Here is a 23,152-nt window from a genome sequence, read left to right as displayed (position 1 = left end):
AGAAGATGCAAAGGTGGGTGGGCTTGGATGGGACAGGAAGAAGACCAAAAACAGACAAGGGTACGACCCCTCCCCTGATCCAGGAACTGCTACGGGAGAGGGTACAGGAGGTAGAATCCATGAGAAACTCCAAGGTCACCAGCTGAACACAGGAGGCACAGGTCAAGGGATCTGGAGATGCAGGGGTTGGAGGCTGCTCTGAGCTACCTCTGGGAGGAAGGGAGGGAAGGAATGAGGAGGAGACACTGCCTGCCCCTGGCCCATGCCAGCCGTCCACCACTCCGACACGCATCAGTCTACACAGCTGACACAGCCTGGGCTCAGGATGGGCTGGCTCGGGTCCCTCAATCCTCAGTGGGACAGCTGGCCCCAGGGCTCAGAGACATGCTGAGGGAGATGAGAGGGAAAGCTGCCCCACCCAGGTCATCCCCTCCTTGAGCAGACAGCCCTTCAGAACTGCTAAAAAAAACCCACTAACGGGGTTGAAAGACATGCCATGGATGAACTAAGGCATAGAGATATTTAAATAACATTCATTTTTAAGTTCAGAGCTGTCATCTCAGGAAGTGGGGAGAGCTTCCCTGAGGAAGACCGAGGGGAGGGCAGGCCATGCTGAAAAGGGAGACGTGGCTCTCCTGATTGGGGACCTGCAGCCCCCTTCCAGGGCAGGGCTTCATCCTCGCATCACACGAGATCCATGGAAGTGTTCCTTCAGGGCCAGATGTTTGTCTCGAGAAGGCTACCCTGGCATCGGACTGCACAGGACACCAGGGACGAGGGCCAGATGGAGGACGGACAATACCCCAGAGGCCATGGGGCAAGAGCAGAGGCACATGACCTTGAAGATGATGATGAAAAGCAGGAGGTGGCAGCATGGGAGCCAGCACAAAAGTGCCATGGGAGCAGTGCCCACAGCTACACTGACTGGGGGCCTTCTGTGCCAGGAGTGGCTGACTTCAGTGGACCCCAGACTAGTCCTGACCACAAGTCTAGGAAGTGTGCACCACCCCCGGCCTCCTCTCCCCTTGCAGCTGCTAGGAATCACGGTCACAGAGCCCGGTCAGCCTTCGTGGAAACCAAGCAGTGGCTCCCCTTCACGCTGCACCTCTGGTGGCGGTCCAGTGCGACCCTCGTGCCTGGCCAGAGACTGATGTCTACCTGTCCGCACAACTCAATAGACAGGAGGGTGTCGTTGAATTCCACAGCACCTGATGAGACAGATCCACAGAATCCAACACCCAGTGGGTCACTCGGGACCTCGCCTATGGTCATGAAGCTCACCATGCCCTATTTCTGTCACTTTCCACAGAAAGCCTGGTTCTCATCCCCCACAATACCATACATCCTGGTTGCTGATGTGTGGTCATGCCACGAACCCACATGGCACCTTTCTTTAAGTGAAGGCTATGCCTATACCTCCTAGAAAATATTTCTAATGAACTACAAGTCCATCAGCACTACGGTGTGAACGGTAGCACACAGACTGCATGGTAGTAGTCAGTAATTCTAACAAGGGCTGACCCCACCCCCCGTCTCACAAAACCTTCCTCTGTCCCCACGGAAATCATGGTCTGCCCTCAAACCCCTTCTGCTTCAAATCTTGTCCAACCACAATGATATGAAACTAGAAATCAGTCTCAAGAAAACAATGGGACAGTCAAAAATAGGTGGAGATTGGGGGGCCTGGGTGGCTCAGTCATTAAGGATCTGCCTTCAGCTCAGGTCCTGATCCCAGGATCCTGGGATCTAGCCCCAAATCAGGCTCCTTGCTCAGTGGGAAGCCCGCTTCTCCCTCTCCCACCCCCCCGCCTGCGTTCCCTCTCTCGCTGTCTCACTCTCTGTCAGATACTTAAATAATCTTAAAAAAATATGTGGAGATTTAACAACACGCTACTGAACAACCAACAGTCAAAGAAGAAATCAAAAAAATTTTAGAAGTACCTTGACACTGATGAAAAAGAGAACCTACAAAAACTTATGGGATGCAGCAAAAGTAGCTCTAAGGGGGACGTTCATAGAAATTCAGGTCTTCGTCAATCCATGAGAATGCTCTCCAATAAACAACCTGATTTATGTGGTAAAGAAGTAGAAAATAAAACAAACAAAACCCCAAATTAGTAGAAATAAGGAAATAACAAAAAGGAATGCATAAATAAATCCAACAGAGACTAAAAAGACAAAAAAAACAAAAACAATGAAAATGAGAGCTGCCTTATTTTGAAAGATAAACAAAACTGACAAACTTAGCTAGACTCACCAAGAAAGACAGAGGACTCGAATGCAATCAGGAAAGAAAGATAATGGATTCCTGTCTCATATCAAAATCAAAAGAACTCTTCAACCTTGGACACAACAACTTCTTGCAAGCCACATCTCTAAAGGCAAAGGAAATAAAAGCAAAAATGAATTATTGGCACTTCATCAAGATAAAAAGCTTCTGCACGGCAAAGCAAACGATCAACAAAACAAAAAGGCAACCTAAGGAATCGAAGAAGATATCTGCAAATGATATTACAGATACAGGGCTGGTATCCAAGATCTATAAAGAACTCCTCTAACTCGACACCCAAAAATGGGTAGAAGACACAAAGAGATACTTCTCCAGAGAAGACATACAAATGGCCAACAGACACATGAAAAAATGCTCCACATCACTTGCCATCAGGCAAATACAAATCAAAACGACAATGAGATACCACCTTACACCAGTTAGAATGGTTAAAATTAACAAGGCAGGGGGCACCTGTGGCACAGTGGTTAAGCGTCTGCCTTCGGCTCAGGACGTGATCCTGGCATTATGGGATCGAGCCCCACATCAGGCTCCTCCACTATGAGCCTGCTTCTTCCTCTCCCACTCCCCCTGCTTGTGTTCCCTCTCTCGCTGGCTGTCTCTATCTCTGTGGAATAAATAAATAAAATCTTTAAAAAAAAATTAACAAGACAGGAAATAAAAAAAAGTAAGAGAGGATGTGGAGAAAGGGGAACCCTCTTACACTACTCGTGAGAATTCAAGCTGGTACAGCCACTTTTGAAAACAGTATGGAGGTTCCTCAAGACGTTAAACACAGAGCTATCCTACGACCCACCAATTGCACTACTGGGTATTTACCCCATAGACACAGAGTAGTGAAAAGAAGGGGCACCTGTATCCCAATGTTCACAGCAGCAATGTCCACAATAGCCAAACTGTGGAAGGAGCCAAGATGTCCTTCAGCAGATGAATGGACAAAGAAGATGTGGTTCATCTATACAATGGAATATCACTCAGCCATCAGAAAGGATGAATACCCACCATTTGCACCAACGTGGATGGACCAGCAGGGGATTATGCTAAGTGAAATTAAGTCAAGCAGAAAAAGACAATTATCATATGGTTTCACTCCTATGTGGAACGGAAGGAATAGCATGGAGGACATTAGGAGAAGGAAGGGAAAAGTGAAGGGGGGGAATGAGAGGGGGAGATGAACCATGAGAGACTATTGATGCCGGGAAACAAACTGAAGGTTGCAGAAAGGGAGGGGGTGGGGGTACGGGTTATCCTGGTGATGGGTATTAAGGAGGGCACGTGTTGTAATGAGCACTAGGTGTTATATGCAAACAATGAATCATGGAACACTACATCAAAAACAAATGAAGTACTGTAGGGTGACTAACATAATTTTTAAAAAAGAGAAAGATATGAAATCCATACAGGAAAACTGTCACTATTTGCAAATGACATGAAATCCCTAAAGATTCCACACAAAAAAAAAACCTGTTAGAATAAACAAATTCAGTAAAGCTGCAGGATATAAAGTCAATATACAGAGACCTGTTGTCTTTATTTATTTTCAGATTTTATTTATTTATTTGACAGGAAGAGAAAAAGCACGAGCAGGGAGAGTGTCAGAAAGAGGGAGAAGCAGACCCTCGCTAAGCGGGGAGCCCAACACGGGGCTCGATCCCAGAACTCTGGGTTCATGACCTGAGCTGAAGGCAGACGCTTCACCTATGGAGCCACCCAGATGACCCAACTTCTTGCATTTCTGTATACTGATGACACACTTTCGCAAAGAGAAATTTAAAAAGCAATGCCATTTACAATTGCATCAAAAAAAAAAATCTAGGAATAAAAGTAACCAAAAATGAGAAAGACATGGTACACTCAACACATGGCAGAAAAGAAATGAAAAACATGAGTGTCAAGGGGGGCAGAATGTATGGGTCAAAGATTTGGAAGGCAACACAAACAAATGGAAGCTTACGCCATGCTCCTTAACTGGAAGAGTTAATTATGTGAACATGTCCATCGTACCCAAAGCAATCGACAGATGTGATGAAATCCCTATCTGAATTCCAGTGGCATTATTCGAGGAAATAGAAGACAGTCCTAAAACTCATATGGAATCACAAAAGACCCCAAATACCCAAAGCAACCTGGAGAAAGAAAGGTGCAGTCAACACACTCCTGGATTTCAAGCTAGATTACAAAGCTGTAGTCATCAAAACAGGATGGTACTGGCATAAACACAGACACCAGGTCAGTGGAACAGAACAGAAAGCTCAGAAACTTACCCACACGTAGATGGTCCTAACTTACGACACAGCAGCAGAAGATATGCCATGAGGGAAGGACTGTCTCTTCAGTGAGCAGTAACAGGCAAACTGGACACTAAATGAAGAAGAATATAACTGGGCCACTTTCTTACACCACACACAAAATTTTTAATGGATGAATGAGTTGAACATAAGACCTGAATCCATAAACCTCCAAGAAGACACAGGTACTAAGTCTCTCGACATTGGTTTTGGCAAAGAGTCTTCAGATCGGACACCAAATGCAAAGGCAACAAAAGCAAAAATAAACAAGTGGAACAACATCAAACTGAAATCTTCCACACAGCAAAAGACACCATCAAAAACTTAAAAGGCCACTGACCCAATAAGAAAAAATATCTGCGAATCATATGTGTGAGAAGAGGCTAATATCCAAAATGCACACAACACTCATACAAATCAAAACAAAAAAAAACTGTATAAAAAATGGGGGGAATATGTGAATAGATACTTTCCAAAGATGGCACACAGGTGCCAACAGACAGAAAAAGTTGTTCGACATCACTAATCATCGTCAGGGAGACATCAGTCAACCCCACAATTGGCTCTTCCCTCACAACTGTTGGAACAGCAAAGGTCCCAGAGACAGACACCAGGTGGGGTCAAGGGTGTGCAGACGAGGGGACCCTGTGCACTGTTGCTGGGAATGGAAATGGGTGCAGCCACTGTGACAAACGGTATGGAGGTTCCTGAAAAAATAAATACAACTACCACATGACCCAGTAATGGCTCTATTGAGTATTGATTTGGAGAACACAAAAATACTGCCTCAAAAAGACAGATGCACTCCCATGTTCACTGCAGCATTATTCACAATAACCAGACATGGAAACACAGACCTTGGGGGCCTTATGCCAAGTAACTCAGACACAGAAAGACAAATACCAGATGCTCTCATGTACATTCCACGTGGAATAAACAAATACTGAACGCATAGATACTGAGAGCAGATTGGTAGGTGCCAGATTCGGGGATGGGGTGGTAGAAACGGGTGACGGTGGTCCAAGTCTCAATGTTTGAGTGAGAAAATCCGACAGTCATGAAATGTTCTGTCCAGCATGGAGACTAAAACTAACCCCGCAGCATGGGGTATAGGTTTCCCTGCTCTTTGAAAGTACAGGGCTTCTGAGAAACCTTGCACAGCAGAAATGGTGTAAAGAAGGAATGACCATTCATTTACACGGAAAAATTGGACAGTGTGCTCAGACTCCAAAATTCCTTCTCTTTGGCTTTTCTTAGGCCTCAGGACACAAGTTTCTAACGGAGGCCCAGCATAAATGAAGATAAAGCACAGCAGAGGCTCACAGACACAATTCAAAGTGCCGGAGGCTGGACGCGGAGAGCGGTTCCCAGCAGAAGGAGCTGGTTGGGGTGCACGCCGCCTCTGTCGTGCTTCTCCCCAAAACAGATGCTGAACGCGATTCTCACTGTTCACCTTTTTTCATAAGAGGGAAATCCTCTTCAGGTCTCTTCCTCTTACTGAAGCCGGGTAATAATGTAGATCTTTCAAGAAAGCCAAGTGTCTTACCGTGAACGTTTAAAAAGTGGGGGATACTTGCACTTGAATGTTGCTGAGGGAGGACATGGGAAAGGTTCTCCCGGACACAAACCTCAGCAGATCCACTGGGAAAGGCACCTTCCTCAGCATGCGGAACACGGACTACCTCCTTACCCCAGAAACCCTCTCCTTCCCCTCGATCAGGACAACCCACAACAGCTGGGAGTTACCCCAATTCCTCCTTTCTCCCGTTCCTAATATCTAACCCATCGGCAAATCCTGTGAGCTCCATCTTCAAAATGTACCCAGAATAGGTCTAACCACTCCTTTCAAGGCCACCTGTCTGGTCCACACTGGAGCCCATCTCTTAGCTGAGTTCCTGGAAAAGCTTCATCATTGACCTACCTTGCCATCCTCAACCCCCTGTCATCTGTTCTCAACACTGTAGCCAGGATGGCCCAGTGAAACAGGGTCTCATGGGGTTATAGCCCTGTAATGGCTGTCACCCTCTGAGGTCATGTCCTAAGCTGTCTCCTGTGGCCACAGGGCCTTCTTGCTGCTCCTGGACATACCTGGAATTCTCCTGCCCCAGGGCCTTTGCACATGCTTTCCCTTCTGTCTAGAATGCTCTTGATGTGTTCTCACTCACCTTCTGAGAAGTCTGAATTGGAGTGACAGGGACAGAAGATGAGGCTGTGTGTGTTGGGTGAGGCTGGTGGCCCAGAAGAAGGTTCTCTGCCAGCTCTCCACCTGTGCCTCACTTGTCCTCAGCCAGGAACTTGCACACAGCCCTCACCTGTCACAACTCTCACACAGGAGACCCACAGCCACCCCTGGAGCCCACCCTGCCCACACTGTGCTGCAGAATGCATTCAGCTCTCCTCCGGGACCCCTGTCAGCTTTACCCAGACCTGGAACTCCCCCATCTCCTGCAAAGCTCCAGGATTCCTCCTCTTCTTCCAAAATCACACTGGCTCAAGGCTTTCATGAGAAAGCTACAAAGCTAACTAATGAAAGGTTCACACCTACTTTCCCCTTCTGTTGCCTTTCTCTCCACCTTCCTTCCTACCTGTGCAAACTGGTACATATCAGTGGAACATGAACGTGCTCTGAGATCTGGATCTTTCATTGCAGCGTTCCGAGGACTCCTTCTGCGATAAGAAACGAGCGTATCCTACAACAGGGTGTTTTACAACTATCATCTACAGAATAGTACAGCCAAAATCACTACATTTTTACCTCACTCTTCATGAAGCAGAACACTTTTTCCTTTCTTCTCTTAAATTCCATTTAGTTCACATGCCAAGGAATATTCACTTCAGGGGTAGGATTTAGTGATTCCTCATCTGCATACAATACCCAGTGCTCATCACAAGTGCCCTCCTTAATACCCCTCACCCATTTAACTCTTCCCCCCATGCCCCTGTCCTGCAGCAACACTCAGTTTGTCTCGAAGTTTGAGTCTATTTCCTTGTTTGCCTCTCTCATCACCCCTCCACTCTATTCATCTGTTTTCTTTCTGAAATTCCAAAAGCATGAGAGCATAGGATATGTGTCTTTCCTCACTGATTTTGCCTAGCTTAATACACTCTAGATCCATGCACATCCTTGCAAATGGTAAGATTTCATTCTTTTGGAAGCTGGGGCATATTCCATTATATATATGTACCCCACATCTGCTTTATCCATTCATCAGTGCATGGACTTTGGGGTTCTCTCCATAGTTTGGCTACGGTGGACATTACTGCCATAAACATCATGGTGCATGGACCCCTTCGAATCTGCATTTCTGTATCCTTTGGGTAAATACCTAGGAGAGCAATTGCTGGATCATGTGGTTGTTCAATGTTTAACTTTTTGAGGAACACCCACACTGTTTCCCAGACTGGCTGCACCACTTTGCATTCCCACCAACAGGATGGCAGGTTCCCCTTTAAGCAGAACATTATCTGCCGGAAATTTCATAAGAGGAAACAAAACCTCTGGGAGATGCAGCCAGGGTCAGGCAAGCAGTTGCAGAATGCACCCCAAGGCTCCTGACGCCAAGCCCCTTGAAGCCACCAGCATGCCACTATCCAAAAGAATTCCCAGACTCTCCTTCTGACTCCACCACCAAAGAAACTACAGAGAGAATATGGCACCTCAAAATATCGAGATAATACATTTAGTAAAACTAGAAAGTCAAGCTCAACTTTTAAACAGGAAAAGGCCGCTTTGAATAATTTTGAATTTTCCCTCCACCCTAATTTTAACTCTTCTGATGAAAAAACTAATCAATGATGAAACATCACCTTTGTCAAATGACATCATCCAAGTCTGTATCAGATGAAAAAAGCCACCTAACTCTAGATGCTGGCCACTCAACCATATCTTAGGCCCAATTGAATAAACACTGTTAGATGAAGGAACAAATTAGATGTTACAAACAGGCACAGAGTGAATCTCACCTTCCCTTTCTAATAAAAGAGGGTTCCTAGGAAACAGATGGTCAAAATACATTTGTAAGCAATAAATGGACAGAGACATTGTGATCCCCTGCAAAGTTCTACCCGCAGGGAAACTAAGTAATTCTTGCACCAAACCCAGAATGCTGACAGCTACTTAACTTTTACTTTGAGGCTCAACTAGAGAAAAGAGAAAAGCCCAGGAGGTTTTGGGATAATGAGAGGTTTTACCTCCAGTCCTGACATAGGACATTTCGCCAAACGTACCTGTGCTTTCTCTGAACACTGGCGTCCTGTGACAAGCTGCCTCACTGACTCAGATGCTGACGTTCAAAACCTCGGGTCTCGTGGAGCCAGAGCAGAGAAGTGCTGTCAGCTGGGGAGAAGAAGGCACCTCTGACCTATAGTCTGCACACCTGCTTCGGGTTCTGGGCGAAGGGGCAACACATACTTGTTTTTTAGCAGTAATTATCTTCATTCTAAATAGACAATGACCTTGCCTTTTCTGAAAGCGGACTTACTCTTCTAAAGAAGCCCTCAATTCATCTATTCCAAATTCAACTAGAGTGGGGTCTGGTTTACGCCCGCCTCCAGGCCCCCACCTGGAGGATTTTCCAGCACGATTCTAACAGCCAATTACCACTAACCTGGGGGCACACGGGTCATAATGCTGAAGTTGGGGGACGGCTCTGGGTCTTGTTACCACCACACCTGTGCCTGGGGGAACAGGAACCTGGAGGACCTTCCAGCACGATTCTAACAGTCAATTACCACTAACCTGGGGACACACGGGGCATAATGCTGAAGTTGGGGGACGGCTCTGGGGCTTGCTACTGCCACACCTGTGCCTGGGGGAACAGGGAACGCCCTGCTGAACTCGGGGTACTGCTCAAGGTGCATCACCTGCACTGTGTCAGAGAACTGGGGGACACCCCACTGAAGGTGGGGACTGTGTGAGGTCCTTACCCGCACTCTTCCCGGGGAACATGGGAAACCCTGAAATTCTGCAACCCATCCCACAAAAGCTCAGGTGAGCGGGCGCCCTGGAGTTCACGGGTCTGGGGAATAAGGCCAGTTGACGGACATCGGGCAGAAGAGACTTTCAAGGGAAAAAGAAAACTCACCTGAGCCCCCACAATGAACTCTCTCCACGCGCCCTTCCAGAACCCCGCCTCCCACCCGGGGTGCACTCTACCCCCGGACCCCTGCCCCCGGACCCCCACCCCGGTGCACGGTACTCACTCACCAGCGGGGAACTTCACAAAGCAACTCTCTCTCTCCCAGCGCCCCTTCTTCTGCCCCAGGTCTGCAACCTGCTGCAACTCCGGGACCGCCCACAGAGACGTAGCTCCACCCCCACACAGTGATTGGTCGGGGAGGGTGGTGCCCCAGCCCCTTGGATGCCCAGCAACCGCCCTCACAACCCGCAACCCTGCCAGTGCAGGGGGTCCAGGAGGCGCCTCCCTGCCCCAACACCCAGCGCAGGCATGGGTGGGGTCGTGGGCCGGGCCCCACACACACACCTGGCCCCTTCCGGGGAACCCTCTAGCTGCAGACCACCCTCAGAGCCCTGCCCCTTCCCTTTCTGCACCAGCCCTCCCTGCTGGCGTGTGCCTGGTTCCTGGCAAGGTCAGCTGCTCTCAGACCCTCCAAGGCTTGGGCTTTAGGAAATGCAATGATTTCATGCATTTCCAAAGCAACTTTAAGACCCCAAAAGTAATGCTCTAATTGGGAAGAGCTTCACCTTCTGGTCTCACCCATGGAGTGGACAGTACTTCTCAGACCTTCAACGCATCCTTCTAGGATGAGCCCATTTGTGCTGGAATCTATATACACATGCTTGGTTCTGCAGGGAAGCGTCCAGGATGGAGAACAGCCGCCCTTCTGTGCTGTTGCTGTTGTGAACCAGGAACATTTATTTTTCACTTAAAAAGAAAGCGTATTGTTATTGTCGACACTAAATGAACTAAATAAACATTTTAGAGAGAAAGGAAGAGAGTTTTATTCAAACCCAAGTCAGGACAGCTGCCTGGGAGACACAATCTTCACAAAGAAGGGAGTGCTCCGGGGAAGGAACATTTGGGGCAGGGTTACATATTTGTTCTGCTTTGTTTTACGTACAGAGTTACACATCACGAGGAGGAAGAAGATTCCAGAAAGTGACAGACTTTTTCTTATGTTTTCAGTATGTACAAGTCAGTATGACTTTAATCTTACGGGAGCCACAGAGGTTCTTTTGCGTTCTTACCTTGATGTTGGCAAAGGCATGTTTTGGTTCTCTTTTTCTTTTCAAAGCAGATGGACAATATGTGCTGGGGGCAGAAATAGGGCCCATGCTTTGAGGTTTTGCCCAGTCATTTTGAGCTGGGTAAAATGTTAAAGGAGAGCTTCCATGGGAGGCCAAGATCAGGGCCCACAGATGGTATGACATAAAAATTACTCTTTTCCTTATCATCACTACCAAATGGAGGAACTTGAGACGAAAGCACCTTTCACATAGTACAGAGATATCCAAAGGACCCCTACAGAAGGTTACCTGCTCCATGGTCAACACAGGTAACAGAGGCGTTCACGGTCTCTGGACTCCTCCCCTTGTCCTGCCCAAATCTCTGAAGCATAGAGATCATTTACAGTCAGAATTTTAGAACTGCTAGACATCTTAGAGATGTCTGGCACCATTCCCTTGGACTACAGCACACAACAGAATAGCTCACTGTCACAACACGAAAGTGCCCCTGGATGCACTAAGTTCTTTCTCTGCAAATTTTGCCTCATGGAAATTATAATCCTAACACAGAAACACTACGATGGTTGGGAAGTAAATAATCGGAGGTAAGGGAATATTTTAGCCATCTTTAGAAGCATCGTCTCACTCCGTAGAAGAGGCTGAGTGTTTTTAAATACTATTTCCGACCCTACATCACACTCTGAACAGACCAGAGCCTCCATCAATTAAAAAAGGATAGTTCTTTCAGTCACTTTAATATCAGAAAAATATTACAGTATCTCTATTCCTAGGGATCTTAAGTGTCTTTTTTTTTTTTAAGATTTTATTTATTTATTTGACAGAGATAGAAACAGCCAGTGAGAGAGGGAACACAAGCAGGGGGAGTGGGAGAGGAAGAAGCAGGCTCATAGTAGAAGAGCTTGATGTGGGGCTCGATCCCATAACGCCGGGACCACGCCCTGAGCCGAAGGCAGACGCTTAACCGCTGTGCCACCCAGGCGCCCCGGGATCTTAAGTGTCTTAGTCAAAGGTCTCCACTGAGATAATTATCTTCATGATCATGAAGGGCAGAGGTGAAAAGAGCAGCCGAATTCGTTCCAGTTGGCTACATGACAAGAAAATCCTGATACTTCCTAGGTTTCCAGATCGAGAAGACCAGAGGTAAGAGGGAAATGGTACCCTGTAAGGAAGAACAAGGGATCTGGAGTCAGTTTGGAAATCCCACTTAGGTTTCTACACTAAAATCCTCTGTCCTTCATATCGTCTCTGAGCCCTTGTCTAACTATCTAGAAAATGGGACTCATTCTATCTACACCCTCATTTAGAAGTTTAAGAGGGAGAATGCTACACAGAGCCAGGATGGTGTCTCCCAAGAGCAGGGGCTCAGGAAGCCATAATTACCATGGGGTCTATTTCTTTGCCAGAGAAAAAAACACATGTTGAAACCGTTTTTCTAAAAGATGACTCACAGGATGATTTTCAAACCTTAAGGAAGGTCAAGAAGCTGCTATTGTGTCGTATTTCTCTCAGAAATCGTGTTGTTAGACTGGTGGGGACAATAGCACCATCATCACTAGGAGTGGGGAGCTTCCCATCTCCATATGGCTATGTTGACCCCCTTAACTCAGGGACACCAGAAGGGACAGCTGGACCCCCCCCCAAAGTACGTGTTGGCAATCATCCCCCAAGCTTATGGCCCAGTGATACACATCTGAAGGGTCTCATGACTCAGGTTTTATTAGATGGTAATAAATGACCTTTTCCCAACAACAGCTAGCCCTCTCAAGGTCCTGGAAGCCTTGCTTCCAGAATTGCTTAGAGTCTTACGCTCTCCTAACCCCTCCCAACTTGAGGGTATATAATGGGCCACTCCTCATGACCACAGGGCAGCTCTGTCTGCCCATGGGTCCTGTCCCCCTGCTTTAATAAACCACCTTTTTGCACCAAATGATGAGGGAGCAGAAGGCAAGCTGAGGACAAAGCAGGAACTGACACCCCGCACCCCCCCCCCACCATGGGATGTACATGCCATTTGGGTGCTGGTTTCTGCTGGCTCCGAGTGGAGGTCCCGTGGCCAGAAGCGGCTAGACCAGGGATGTGGAGGCGATCCCATTAGACCCATCAGGAGGAAACCTCACACGGAGTCTTAAGATTGGCAGCCGTGCTAGTCAGTTAGGTGGCTGTCCCGTGCCCATGACAGACGACTTTGTATAAGAACAGCAGTAAAGAGAGGGCATCAAGTTTCTGGGTCTTATTACCATCCCAGCCAGGGGACTCCCTTACAGCCAAAAGGCAGGCCTTTTCCTCCCCATAGAGTAGCCACGGGCTGGAGGATTGCAGCCTGACCTATCGACATGAAAGGGTTCCAATAAGACCGTACTTCTTGAAGAGTCCCTGAAAGGAGAGGAAAGGAAGTTCTCACCAATTTTGCACCAAAGCTCAGAGTCCAGATGAAAAGACTCAAAGCCCAACGTTCGGGCACCATATGATGAGGTTGTGGAATACAGGTGAGGTTCAGTGGGGTGGAGTCCGGGGCCGACGACCAAGAAAGAACTCCCAACTTGTGCCTTGTGTGCAGCCAGACTTCTGTTCCCTCATCACAGCCCACTGACAGGTAGTTAAAACAAGTGGGGTGATCTTCCTCCAGGAACTCAGCTGCCTCAATATTGATACCTTGCTAAGGGCAAAAGGCAACCTTGGCTTGACATGAGCCCGACCACCAGGATCCTGCAAGTCTTCTTCTACATATAAAAATCCCCTTAGAAACTTCCTTTACCTCTGCCAATCCCCAAGATACATGTTAGCAATCATCCTCTGAACATATGGCCCACTGATACACATCTGAAGGGTCTCATGACTTAAGGTTTCACTAGACAGTAGTAAATGACCCCTCAAGGTCCTGCAAACCTTGCCTCCAAATTCCTAAGAGACTTCCACTATCCCTAACCCCATCCCGACTTGAAAGCACAGAATCAGTCACTCCTCACAATCTCAATGCAGCTCTTTCTGCCCAAGAGTTCTGTTCCTGTGCTTTAATAAAACCACCTTTTTTTTTAAAGATTTTATTTATTTATTTGACAGAGAGAGATAGAGACAGCCAGTGAGAGAGGGAACACAAGCGGGGGGTGGGGGGGTGGGAGACGAAGAAGCAGGCTTCCAGCAGAGGAGCCTGATGTGGGGCTCCATCCCAGAACACCGGGATCACGCCCTGATCCGAAGGCAGACGCTTAATGACTGTGCCACCCAGGCGCCCCTAAAACCATCTCTTTTGCACCAAAGACATCTCAAGAATTCTGTTTGCTCCTGGACCCCAACATTTTGTTGCAGAAAAATAAGAATCAGGCCGGCAAGAGACCAAGTGACACTCGGAGAAGTAGGAGAACTCGGATTTATTTTGCGCCGGCGGACCCACATGAGCTCGTGCTCCAAATTCTGGGCCCCGGGCAATGGGGTTATAGGGCTCTTATAGGGAAGTGCAGGCAGTCAGGCTCCAAGGGCTATGCTGACTGCTGGTAGGTGGGTTGAAACGGGGGGGGGGGGGCTGCTTCAGGCGGGAACAGTAGCACAGAGAGCCTGTGGCTGGAAGCCCTTTTACAGAGGCAGAAAGGGCTGCTGATCACTTGCTCCCAGCAGGGTTTCTGGTTATCTCTAGCTTCTTGTTAGTAACTTTCTGTCTTCCGGGGCCTCCTGGCCTGAGCCTGCTCGGGTCCATTTTCCTCTTCAATCTGAGCAGATGTAATTCCCATGGTATATCAGTTTTTTATGCCATTCTCTATAAAAAGGGCCCTTGGAAGGGATGGCTGGCTCTAGGAGCTGAAACAGTGACTGCAGGAGCCAGGATAATCCTGAAATATCAGAAAATGAGTAAGTACCAATCATGGAAATCCACCAAGTTGGAATTATGTCAAGGGAAACAGGAGATGACACAGAAGAGCCACAGCGGGACTAAACTGATCCACTACACAGCCTACTGCTGGAATAAAACCAAAGCCATACCCAGGGTTCACGGTGGTAAAAATAACTTATCACATAGACTTTTTTTTTGTAATGAGTAGAAAACAATGCACAAGAATTCCAACTGCTTGATGTAGACACTCAGCACCCACCACAGAGGTGGAGCTAGATCCACAGAACATCTGACCTTTCCTCCTGGACACTGTCAAGGTCACTGAAACAAGGCACATCCCAGCACAGAGGTGGAGCTAGATCCACAGAACATCTGACCTTTCCTGGACACTGTCAAGGTCACTGAAACAAGGCACATCTCAGAAACTGTCAGAGCCAAGAACAGCCTGAAGAAACGTGATGACCACCTGCCATGTGCTGCCCCACATGGGACCCTGGAGCAGAAAAGGCAGAACAGAGGGAAACCGGACACAATCTGACCTTCAGATAGTACTAAGTTATCAATCTCGGTTCATTAACTGTGATGATTCTGGAAAAAATAGAATAGAGATTCAAAGCTGAACAAGAGCGGGGCATCTGGGTGGCTCAACAGGTTAAGCGTTCGACTCTTGATCTCAGCTAAGGTCTTGATCTGAGGGTCCTGACTTTAAGCCCTGTGTTGCCAATTTTACTTCAAATAACATTTTTAAAAATTCTAAAAATCAAATAAGAGAACACTGGAAGCCAAGAGGAAATGGGTAATTTCTAAATAAAAATGCATATAAACTAAATGGACCCTGATATAAGGAAGATAGAAACAGACGAAGGAGCATGAAAAGGTCACGGTAAGGCTTAGAAATGTCCCATTGGAAAACTCTCCCAGAAACAGATGGGTTCATAGGAAATACCTGAGTGTTCTGATGATCTTATCAAAGCTTAATGTATTTATAGAGTTCATCGAATGGAGGATCCCAGTGAAATGTGCTGCCAATTCAACCGTGACTTTCTGAACAAAAGAAAAAAAAACGGTTGATGAGTTTCCTTCCATTCCAAAAAGAAAAGTTAATTTTTAAACAATTCAGGTTTGGTGTAAATAATCTAATCAAACATAAATCACGTTGCCGTTTTAACACACCTACTTCTCCACGTGCATCCACCTGTCAACACGGAGCAGAGAGGACCTCGCATCGGGCCCAGGGTGGCCAGGCCACCGGCCCCACACGCACCTGCTCCAGCCCCACGCACACTTACAGCCAGATGTTCTCGGTGCTTCTCTTCTCCAAGAAGCAGAATCCGTGAAAAGCACTATGGCGTGCCATGGTTATGAAGGGCCAAAGCCCTGACGAAGGGACACTTCTGTAAGATACGTCCTGCTGAAATGCTACAGGAGAAAGCAAAAAATAAAGCTGTGAGAAAGCCAGACACCCAGGGTTCTATGCTCACCTCGGATGACACATCTCTGGGGAATCCGCCATGGATCTCCCTCCTGCGGCCTGAGGACCGTCTCTCTACTTTGTTCGCACAACCCCAAATGGTCTGGAAGCCGCGGGCATCCCCGCCACCCACTCACAGTTTAGCTGTGGCCAGTTCACCCACTCAGGAAAGGTCTGGGGAATCTCTGAAATTTAGAGCTCTGCATATCTAGTGTCATCATTTGGAAATTCCAACTGAAATGCAGCCCACCACTCCTGTCCCTTGGCAGGAAAAGGGAAAGAGGACAAAAAGCAAACGAGAAGGTAAATGTACACAAGTCAGTGGATATCAGGACAATGGTGTGAATGTCTGTGTCCCCCCCCAATTCATGTGTTGGAATCCTCGTGAGAAATGGGATGGTGTTAGAACAGGTGATTGGGTCATGAGGGTGAGGTCTCCTTGTAAAAGAGACCCCAGCGCCTTCCCTCCAAGTGACAATAAAACAGGCAGTCTGCTGCCAGAGACACCCTGATCTCGGACACGCACCCTCCAGAACTGTGAGAAATAGATTTCTATTGTTTATAAGCCACCAAGTCTGAGATATTTTGTTTTTTTATAATAATATTTTTTATTATATTATGTTAGTCACCATACAGTACATCTCTGGTTTTTGATGTAAAGTTCCATGATTCATTACTTGCATATAACACCCAGTGCACCATGCAATACGTGCCCTCCTTACTACCCATCACCAGTCTATCCCATTCCCCCACCCCCCTCCCCTCTGAAGCCCTCAGTTTGTTTCTCAGAGCCCATCGTCTCTCATGCTTCATTCCCCCTTCTGATTACCGCCCCTTTCTTCTTCCCTTTCTTCTCCTACCAATCTTCCTACTTCTTATGTTCCATAGATGAGAGCAATCATATAATTGTCTTTCTCTGCTTGACTTATTTCGCTTAGCATAATCTCCTCCAGTCCCATCCATGTTGCTGCAAATGTTGAGAAATCGTTCTTTTTGATGGCTGAGTAATATTCCATTGTATATATGGACCACATCTTCTTAATCCAGTCATCTGTTGAAGGGTATCTCGGCTTCTTCCACGATTTAGCTATTGTGGACATTGCTGCTATGAACATTGGGGTGCATATGGCCCTTCTCTTCACTACGTCTGTATCTTTGGGGTAAACACCCAGTAGTGCAATTGCTGGATCATAGGGTAGCTCAATTTTTAACTTTTTAAGGGACCTCCACACTGTTTTCCAGAGTGGCTGTACCAATTTACATTTCCCCCAACAATGTAAGAGGGATCTCCTATCTCCACATCCTCTCCAACATTTGTTGTTTCCTGCCTTGTCAATTTGTGCCATTCTAACTGGCGTAAGGTGGTATCTCAGTGTGGTTTTGATTTGAATTTCCCTGATGGCTAATGATTTTGAACATTTTTTCATGTGTCTGTTAGCCATTTGTATGTCTTCATGGAAAAGTGTCTGTTCATATCTTCTGCCCATTTTATGATTTGTTTATTTGTTTCTTGTGTATTGAGTTTGAGAAGTTCTTTGTAGATCTTGGATACCAATCTTTTATCTATAGTGTCATTTGCAAATATCTTCTCCCATTCCGTGGGCTGCCTCTTAGTTTCTTTGACTGTTTCCTTGGCTGCGCAGAAGCTTTTTATCTTGATGAAGTCCCACAAGCTCATTTTTTCTTTTGTTTCTCTTGCCTTTGGAGATGTGTCATGAAAAAAAGTTCCTGTGGCCGATGTCGTAGAGGTTGCTGCCTATGTTCTCCTCTAGGATTTTGGTGGATTCCTGTCTCATATCGAGGTCTTTCATCCATTTGGAGTTTATCTTTGTGTATGGTGTGAGAGAGTGGTCAAGTTTCATTCTTTTGCATGCAGCTGTCCAATTTTCCCAGCACCATTTTTTCCACTGGATGTTTTTTCCTGTTTTGTCAAAGATTAGTCACCCAAAGAGCCGAGGGTCCATTTCTGCATCTCTATTCTGTTGCATTGGTCTATGTATCTGTTTTTGTGCCAGTACCATGCTGTCTTTGTGATTACAGCTTTGTAGTACAGCTCGAAATCTGGCAACGTGATGCCCCCAGCTTTGTTTTTCATTTTCAACAGTTCCTTGGAGATTCGGGGCCTTTTCTGGTTCCACACAAATTTAAGGGCTGTTTGTTCCAGTTCTTTGAAAAATGTCATTGGTATTTTGATCGGGATGGCGTTGAAAGTGTAGATTGCTCTGGATAGCATAGACATTTTAACTATGTATATTCTTCCAATCCGTGAGCATAAAAACCATCTATGAAAAGCCTACAGTGAATATCATTCTCAATGGGGAAAAGCTGAAAGCCTTTCCCTTAAGATCAGGAACACGACAAGGATGCCCACTCTCGCCACTATTATTCAACATAGTACTAGAAGTCCTTGCAACAGCAATCAGAAGACAAAAAGGGATCAAAGGTATTCAAATCGGCAAAGAAGAAGTCAAAATGTCTCTCTTCGCAGATGACATGCTACTCTATATGGAAAACCCAAAAGAAGCCACTCCCAAACTACTAGAAGTTATAGAGCAACTCAGTAATGTGGCAGGATACAAAATCAATGCTCAGAAATCAGTTGCATTTCTATACACGAACAATGAGAGTGAAGAAAGAGAAATTAGGGAATCCATCCCATTTACAATAGCACCAAAAACCATACGTTACCTTGGAATTAACTTAACCAGAGACGTAAAGGACCTATATTCTAGAAACTATAAATCACTCTTGAAAGACACTGAAGAAGACAAAAAAGATGGAAAAATATTCCATGCTCATGGATCGGAAGAATAAACACATCGGAAGAATAGCAGCATTGTCCACAATAGCTAAATCATGGAAGGAGCCGAGATACCCTTCAACAGATGACTGGATTAAGAAGATGTGGTCCATATATACAATGGAATATTACTCAGCCATCAAAAAGAACGATTTCTCAACATTTGCAGCAACATGGATGGGACTGGAGGAGATTATGCTAAGCGAAATAAGTCAAGCAGAGAAAGACAACTATCATATGGTTTCACTCATCTATGGAACATAAGAAGTAGGAAGATTGGTAGGAGAAGAAAGGGAAGAAGAAAGGGGGGGTAAACAGAAGGGGGAATGAACCATGAGAGACGATGGACTCTGGGAAACAAACTGAGGGCTTCAGAGGGGAGAGGGGTGGGGGAATGGGATAGACTGGTGATGCGTAGTAAGGAGGGCACGTATTGCATGGTGCACTGGGTGTTATACGCAAGTAATGAATCATGGAACTTTACATCAAAAACCAGGGATGTACTGTATGGTGACTAACATAAAAAAAAAAAAAAAGAACAATCACAACAGAGAAGAAACTAACTTCTAATTCCTAAAGCGACACACAGACTGAGTTCCATTTCACTCCCCTTTATTCACCTTCTCTGTGGGTTCTTTTTTTTTTTCTTAAGATTTTATTTATTTATTTCACAGAGATAGAGACAGCCAGCGAGAGAGGGAACACAAGCAGGGGGAGTGGGAGAGGAAGAAGCAGGCTCCCAGCGGAGGAGCCTAATGTGGGGCTCGATCCCAGAATGCCGGGATCACACCCTGAGCTGAAGGCAGACACTTAACGACTGAGCCACCCAGTCACCCCTTCTCTGTGGGTTCTAGACTATTTCCTTGCCTCCTTTCCACGGTGAGCAAGGAGCCCGATGCGAAGCTCGATTCCAGAACCCTGGGATCATGATGTGAGCCAAAGGAAGACGCTTAACTGGCTGAGCCACCCAGCAGCCCCACCCATATTTTTCTGAAGCCAAAGGACACTTTCTCACGACCACTTCACATGACTTCGCATGATACCAGAGACCTGCACTTTGCCTCTAGGAGGTAGGAGATGAAGGCAATTGCAAACTCTCACAGTGGCTTCCCAAATACAAGGACCTGCCTGGTGACAGTGAGACCCTTATGAGCCCACGAGAGGGGGCTGTGACACTTGGCTGTGGCTGGGCTGGTCCAGAGAACCAAAAGTGTTTCCCTGGCTGATGTCTCTGGGGAACAGATGCCCCACACTCTGAGTGAGTCCCTGCCACTGACCTGTCCAGAGATGGCCATCATCCTTGGGGAGGATGAGGATCAAGGACAATGCCAGAAGAGTCCTCATCTGTCTCTTTTATCATTTCCTATTTAGGACAGTGGACAAATAACTGCCTACAAGTCCCCAGCTACCTTAGTCTCATTTGTGAACGACCCACACGTTTTACAAAACACTTAAGATTTTGTCCTCACAATTGTCCAAATATTTACATACAGATAAATAAGAGTGCAATCAGTTCTTTAATTTTAAATGTAAATATGTGAATAAATTCTTATTTTTAAAAAACATATTTACTTGCTTATTTTAGAGAGAAGAGAGAGAGGGAGGGAGGGGCAGGAAGAGGGAGAGAGAATCTCAAGCTGACACAGCACTGAGCACCCAGACCTAAGCAGGGCTCCATCTCATGACCCTGAGATCATGACCTGACGTGAAACCAGGAGTGGGCTACTGAACCGACTACACTACCCAGTTGACCCAATAAATTCTTTTTTTTTTTAAAGATTTTATTTATTTATTCGACAGAGATAGAGACAGCCAGCGAGAGAGGGAACACAAGCAGGAGGAGTGGGAGAGGAAGAAGCAGGCTCATAGCGGAAGAGCCTGATGTGGGGCTCGATCCCAGAACGCCGGGATCACGCCCTGAGCCAAAGGCAGACGCTCAACCGCTGTGCCACCCAGGCGCCCCGACCCAATAAATTCTTAATTTCATTCATAACCAAGTGGTATGGGATCACAGAGCTAATAATTAGGCACATTCTAATCTTTAGCATGAATATAGAGGAGGACAACCAAATTCTACCAAACTTCTAAGGTGGGGAAGGGTAACAAAAATCTCAAATCCGCCAAATCACTCTTCAGGTTATATCCATAGGTTTTAATGGTGTGCTCAAACAACTTTAAAAAGTTCTGTGGGGAATTCTACCAAACATTCAAAGAAGAAATAATACCTATTCTCCTAAAGCTATTTCAAGAAATAGAAACAGAAGGAAAGCTACCAAACTCATTCTATGAGGCCAACATTACCTTGATCCCCAAACCAGGCAAAGACCCCAACAAAAAGGAGAATTATAGACCAATTTCCCTAATGAATATGGACACCAAATTCCTCAACAAGACCCTGGCTAATAGAATCCAACTGTACATTAAAAGGATTATCCATCATGACCAAGTGGGATTCATCCCTGGGATGCAAGCGTGGTTCAACATTTGCAAATCAATCAGTGTGATACATCATATCAACAAGAAAAGACTCAGGAACCATATGATCCTCTCAATTGATGCAGAAAAAGCATTTGACAAAATACAACATCCTTTCCTGGTTAAAACCCTTCAGAGTATAGGAATAGATGGTACATTTCTCAAGATCATAAAAGCCATCTATGAAAAGCCTACAGCAAACATTATTCTCAACGGGGAAAAGTTGGAAGCCTTTCCCTTAAGATCAGGAACATGACAAGGATGCCCACTCTCGCCACTATTACTCAACATAGTACTAGAAGTCCTTGCAACAGCAATCAGACAACAAAATGGGATAAAAGGTATCCAAATCGGCAAAGAAGAAGTCAAAATGTCTCTCTTCGCAGATGACATGCTACTCTATATGGAAAACCCAAAAGAAGCCACTCCCAAACTATTAGAAGTTATAGAGCAATTCAGTAATGTGGAGGGATACAAAATCAATGCTCAGAAATCAGTTGCATTTCTATACACGAATAATGAGAGTGAAGAAAGAGAAATTAGGGAATCCATCCCATTTACAATAGCACCAAAAACCATACGTTACCTTGGAATTAACTTAACCAGAGACGTAAAGGACCTATATTCTAGAAACTACAAATCACTCTTGAAAGACATTGAAGAAGACACAAAAAGATGGAAAAATATTCCATGCTCATGGATCGGAAGAATTAACATAGTTAAAATGTCCATGCTACCCAGAGTAATCTACACTTTCAATGCTATCCTGATCAAAATACCAATGACATTTTTCAAGGAACTGGAACAAATAGTCCTTAAATTTGTATGGAACCAGAAAAGGCCCCGAATCTCCAAGGAACTGTTGAAAAGGAAAAACAAAGCTGGGGGCATCACGTTGCCAGATTTCGAGCTGTACTACAAAGCTGTGATCACAAAGACAGCATGGTACTGGCACAAAAACAGACACATACACCAATGGAACAGAATAGAGAACCCAGAAATGGACCCTCAGCTCTTTGGGCAACTAATCTTTGATAAAGCAGGAAAAAACATCCAGTAGAAAAAAGTCTCTTCAATAAATGGTGCTGGGAAAATTGGACAGCTACATGCAAAAGAATGAAACTCGACCACTCTCTCACACCATACACAAAGATAAACTCCAAATGGATCAAAGACCTCGATGTGAGACAGGAATCCATCAAAATCCTAGAGGAGAACATAGGCAGCAACCTCTACGACATTGGCCAAAGCAACATTTTCATGACACATCTCCAAAGGCAAGAGAAACAAAAGATAAAATGAACATGTGGGACTTCATCAAGATAAAAAGCTTCTGCACAGCCAAGGAAACAGTCAAAGAAACTAAGAGGCAGCCCACAAAATGGGAGAAGATATTTGCAAATGATGCTACAGATAAAAGACTGGTATCCAAGATCTACAAAGAACTTCTCAAATTCAATACGCAAGAAACAAATAAACAAATCATAAAATGGGCAGAAGATATGAACAGACACTTTTCCAATGAGGACATACAAATGGCCAACAGACATATGAAAAAATGTTCAAAATCATTAGCCATCAGGGAAATTCAAATCAAAACCACACTAAGATACCACCTTACGCCAGTTAGAATGGCAAAAATTAACAAGGCAGGAAACAGCAATTGCTGGAGAGGATGTGGAGAAAGGGGATCCCTCCTACATTGTTGGTGGGAATGCAAGTTGGTGCAGCCACTCTGGAAAACAGTGTGGAGGTCCCTTAAAAAGTTAAAAATTGAGCTACCCTATGACCCAG

At 45.7% G+C, this 23,152-nt stretch overlaps 1 long non-coding RNA gene across 1 annotated transcript in view; it reads right to left on the bottom strand.

The window, feature by feature from the left end:
- The window catches only part of LOC113248527 (uncharacterized), a 50,489-nt gene that overhangs the window by 7,879 nt on the left and 19,458 nt on the right, over nucleotides 1–23,152 (bottom strand). Inside the window, exons 3-8 of the long non-coding RNA XR_008960486.1 lie at nucleotides 15,902–16,031; nucleotides 15,559–15,656; nucleotides 11,075–11,945; nucleotides 10,283–10,433; nucleotides 9,505–9,637; nucleotides 8,806–8,914 (exon numbers count right to left, since the gene is read on the bottom strand). This is a non-coding gene — a long non-coding RNA (uncharacterized LOC113248527). The remainder of the gene's footprint in view (nucleotides 1–8,805; nucleotides 8,915–9,504; nucleotides 9,638–10,282; nucleotides 10,434–11,074; nucleotides 11,946–15,558; nucleotides 15,657–15,901; nucleotides 16,032–23,152) is intronic.

The sequence above is a fragment of the Ursus arctos genome, unplaced genomic scaffold, assembly GCF_023065955.2.
Source record: "Ursus arctos isolate Adak ecotype North America unplaced genomic scaffold, UrsArc2.0 scaffold_2, whole genome shotgun sequence".
NCBI lineage: Eukaryota > Metazoa > Chordata > Mammalia > Carnivora > Ursidae > Ursus > Ursus arctos.
This window is presented reverse-complemented; position numbering and strand designations above follow the sequence as displayed.